This window comes from Capsicum annuum, chromosome 10 (genome assembly GCF_002878395.1).
Source record: "Capsicum annuum cultivar UCD-10X-F1 chromosome 10, UCD10Xv1.1, whole genome shotgun sequence".
Classification (NCBI taxonomy): Eukaryota; Viridiplantae; Streptophyta; class Magnoliopsida; order Solanales; family Solanaceae; genus Capsicum; species Capsicum annuum.
In genome coordinates this window covers 202,307,607-202,312,400 of record NC_061120.1, presented here as the reverse complement: position 1 = coordinate 202,312,400, position 4,794 = coordinate 202,307,607, and the positions used below count along the sequence as shown (strand labels likewise).

At 32.5% G+C, this 4,794-nt stretch overlaps 1 long non-coding RNA gene across 2 annotated transcripts; it reads left to right on the top strand.

Annotated features, from left to right (window-relative positions):
• The first annotated feature begins 369 nt into the window (after nucleotides 1-369).
• Nucleotides 370-3,768, top strand: LOC124887949. Of its 2 annotated transcripts, none has more exons than XR_007045591.1 (3): nucleotides 370-524; nucleotides 2,708-2,773; nucleotides 3,500-3,768. It is a non-coding gene; the product is annotated as an uncharacterized LOC124887949 (long non-coding RNA). The 2 variants fall into 2 exon arrangements; XR_007045592.1 differs by lacking the exon at nucleotides 3,500-3,768 and adding an exon at nucleotides 3,139-3,492.
• Nucleotides 3,769-4,794: the final 1,026 nt, after the last annotated feature.

Below are 4,794 nucleotides of genomic sequence, written 5' to 3'. Positions count from 1 at the left end.
GAAACTCCTGATATCTGACAGAGAGATGGGCCTGGGCTAGTCACTGCTTTGATCTTTTGAGGATAAAATCTAATTCCATCACCAAAAATTATATGACCAAGGAAAGCTACTGACCTTAGCCAAGATTCGCACTTACTAAATTTGCACTACAAGAAAACTAGTTATTAGAGACCTACGATTTAGAGCCAACTTGTAAATATGGTTCCTAAAAGTACACTTTTAGGGATGAAATTATTTAGTAGTCTCTATAGATGTAAAAAAACAAAATTAAGTACATGGGAAAAGAATATCTGGTCACCAAATGTGAAAATTTCAGCGGGATATGAAATATATTTATATTAATAAATAATAAATTGTTCGTCTCTCTCTAGAAGTTACTAACTCTCTCTCTTCAATTGCCAAAAGATGCCACTCTCTCTTGCCCTCTCTTGATGTAAAATCCCTAAATTTCATTTCCTATATTCCTAAATCTCTCATTCATCATCACTCAAAGGTTGAAGTTCTTGCTCGTTACTCATCTAAGAGTAAGATTGTCCTCCCTCATCTATTTCTTGTCTTTCTCCTTTTTGATTGAAATTAAATTTTTTGTTCTTTCTTGCGCTTTAGTAGAATATGTGTGACTGGATTGTTCAAATCTGTTATTGAACATATTTTATATACATATATAGAATTTTTACGATGGAGGCTCGATATTGTTTGCAATTTTATGAAGGTATATATGTTAACTGTATTTCGTAATTGTTTATTTTGGAACATTTCGGTGAAATTAGTTTAATATATTGATTGATTATCTTTTTTTATAAGGATTTCGTAAATTTTTGAAGTTTTTCTAATTATTCTTGTGCCGTTTGTTTGTGGGTATTTTTTTATAGTATTTAACAATCACAACTTTGATGGCCGAGAAAGTGTGATTTCAAAAATTTTAGTGATGTATCTTCTTGTTTTCAGTTGTATTGATAAGTGTTTGTCGTGTTTAAGTAGTATTTTTCATGTTCATTGTGATGAAGGTTTTTCCTCGGTTTTCCTCTATTTGAGATAATTGAATTTATGTTCTTTTTCTGCTGAAATATTTGTTTTACATTCTATTCGAATGTTGCCTATTTAAATTTCTGGGTGGATGTTGTAGTTTACAATTTTGTTCATGTGTTATCTACTGGAATTATAAGTTATTTAGCTTCATTGAAATAGTTGTTTACATGATTAATCTTATGTAAATTTGGTTCTAGACTGCTATATTTATGAAATGACATTAAAAGGCTCGCAATTTTGTAAAGTTTGGTTCTATTCTTACAAGTTGTTTATTACACTTCATACATCTGTATACCATGAATATGTTCTAGAAAAGTTTTCTACTAGAGTTTCTGCTAGGTGCTTTGAATTCCAACTGTGATGAGGGATTGAGGAATAGTTTACTAATTGCTTTGACTTCCAACCTTAGTTCTGCAATTCTAAGCTTTCATTCACCTTGATTTTCTCAAAATTTTATTTGCTTAATCTAGCACAGTTTACCTATTTTGGGATCAGATATTGGATCAATTTTCTCCATGTTTTTGGAGTACTTGGTCACTGGCAAACTAATTGAGAGAAGATGAGATCCGCATACTTGGTCAAAATGTTGCTAAATATTGTCTCCTAGTGCAAATCACACGGGTCTATAGGTTCTATTATGAGTGCTTGAGGAAGTGAGTTCTTTAGACTATGGCTCTTTATCCAGTTCCAAGTGAATCCTATCTTGTTATTAGTATTGCATAATGTTTGGTAAAAACTTTGCTGACATTATTCCAAAGATAAGCATGTAAACCCCAGTCCTACTAAAGGTCCTGTAATATATACTTCTCTTATTTTCTATTCACGATATATCTAGGGATCAAATTTATTGCTTAGAGAAATATCTGAAACCTGAAGAACATCAATTAGGAAAAAGAGGATGACAAAGACAGTTCTCACAGTCCTTGGAGCATCTTACAGTAGATTTTAGAAAGATCAATACGAAAGTTAGGAGCAGCTTGTTGGGGTTTTATAAACGTTTTGTATAATAAAAACCTTGTTATGGTTATACTAGCCTTTAAGGTGCCATTAATATCTGATGATTGGATTATATTTTCTCAGAACTAAATCACCCTCTATAAAATAATGTGCTCCGCATTAGACTATATTTCTCAAAAGTCAAAACTAATCTCTCTTTAAAAGTATCATGATGCATATCAGTACTAGTGTTAAGGATCCATCTCAAAAAACTGGAGTAGAACAACCAATTTTGAAGTGATATTTCTGTAACATTGGAGCAAGCGCAAGAACTAACCTTTCAGTCTCCATCTTTGATAGTTTATTGTTGCAATTTCTTCATAATTTCAATTAATTGTTCATTCATCTGGTTTCTTAACTTTAAAAGTTTATTGTCACAGTTTCCTCGTTAGTTCATTTAACTATTCATTCATCTAATCTTATATGTGCATGATTCTTATAATATTTACCTTTTCAAAAATTTGGTTTCTTTATTCGCATTTAAGACTTTGCAGTCTATTCAGATCTTTACTGGTTTAATTTTAGCAAACTATATATTTTGGGCCTGCATATGTTTATGAGCGCCTGTACTTAGATATGGAGCTGATTTATATTTCTCTGCTTGATGGTGTTCCCTTTTGTATATTATTTTCTCTTGTGTAATTTTGATGCTGACACATAAAGCATTTTGTTTTCTCAACAGGTATGGCAATCCAAATGTTTGGAAAACATTTACTGATCTATTTGATTATTTTCTTTGACGGCATTGGTTAGTTAATTATCACTCTCGATTAATCTGTACAGTCTCTTATACAAATTTATCTTTAAAGCAATGTAGCATGCTATAGCTTAAGCTTGCACCTGAGATCAACGATTAAGCTTTTCACCCTGCCCTATAAACTTTTCATAGCTCTACAATATCTACAAAAGTAGCTGCTAAAAACGTCTCATCCTTTAGTTAATAGTTTCTTTATGTTTTGCTTGTTCACTTTTCTTACTCATACATGCTTCGGTAAATTTCTTTAGCATGGTTTTTATTATCCATTTTAAGATGGGGGAGTATATAATTTATTTGGTGAGAACAAACCCCAGTCAATTATGCAGTATCTAAGTGACCATCTATTTAATTTGTAGCGACAGGGTATATCGATAAGTAGCTGAGGGCACATGTGTTTGGGCTATCAGCTACCAAGAAAGCAAGGACTTCTGCATCAATTAATTTTTCTAATTGAAAATCACGTAACCTGATGTCGTTGTTCTCTATGGTGTATATATTACATAATTGAGGTGTCTGTGATTAATATAGTTTGAATGTGGATGCCCTAAAGCTAGCAAACTCATCTCCTGATCTGTAGTATGAATAAAAATCCATTGGTTCTTGAGAAATGAAACTGCATAGATCTGAAATAAAGCCAAGTTTTGATCTCTATCACTTTAAATGATTCGAGAGGGATTACTACAAGCAACCAACTTATTTAAAGATTTAAATGCTTAGGTGTTTTTATGATGATGTGATTGAAGTAGAGGCTATACAGTCAGCACTTAAAAGAAGAATTATGGCAGCAGAGAACATGAATTTTGCTCGAAATTTGAAGTCTAGCAGTTCCAATTATAGGAGGGCTTCCATGAATGTTACTGCAGGTTTATGCTTAGGTGAGGGGCAGAGTTGTTGGATACTGATCTATATGGCCTACTGTACTAGGGTTGTTGTGATTACCTATTGTTCTAAGTTCCATCACTTTGGCCTAAAGTAAGTGATTATATCTTCTCTGGCAGTCTAGTTGCTTTTTTGAAGCTTAGTAAACCTTTGTCCATGAAAACCAAAAAAAGATTCAGTTTATTTGGAATTTTCAAAGTTCAAGTTGGAGTTGTGATTGACCATAGCTTTTGTAGTTAATATTTAGAATTTAAATTTATTTGTTTAAAAATATAAAATATGATTTGAACATGGAATATAATTTGACTGCCATGTTGCTTTCATTACTGGAGCCAAGGTCTAGGTAGCTAGGTAGTGAAATGTTATTCCTGGCCTCAAGGTCTCAAGGTTAGTAGTATCATTGCTGATGTTTCTTTGTTGGACTCTTCATGGGATAGAATAAAAAGAAAATGCTACTTGTGATAGAGGAAGTACTTAATTATTTTTATTTTAACTTGGGATTGCGCAGTTGTACTTGCAGGTCTAATCCATGTAAAGTCAAATTCTCACCTAAAGTATTACCATAGAAATTATTTGGATCTGCTTACTAGAGTGATGGAACTTACATCAGAAAATATGTATGGAACTGTGTCAAGTGCGATTATGAAGCTTCATGATACAAATTGTTTGGCTACAGGTTCAAAACGTGATGTGGATAGCCAACTGAAAATTATGTCCTCAAATTTTCAGGTATTAATTATGTCTTAACATAAAGAGAAGGTAATGAGAGAAAGCAAGAAAAACAACTCTCATCATGTTCTGATGATGTAGGATATGTTGAATTAGAGACAATTACCCATCAATGAAGATAGGAAATATATTGCCAGGGTCTGAAGGATCAGCTAAAATATCTCAGGTTCTAGACAATAAAAATTACAAGGAGGGTGGAATTTTTGAAAATTCTAGTCTTCCAACAAAAATTATGGAGACTTGAAGTCCTTTTAAGGAAAGAAAAGACACTGATTCTGTGGACTTTGGGTGATCAACAATGAGCAGAAAAGGAATCATGTTGGAAGAGCAGAGTGTAGAAAGTTATGTGAACTGTTATAGGTAGGAATGTTGATTTAAATTATGTAAATAGTGCCATAATGTTT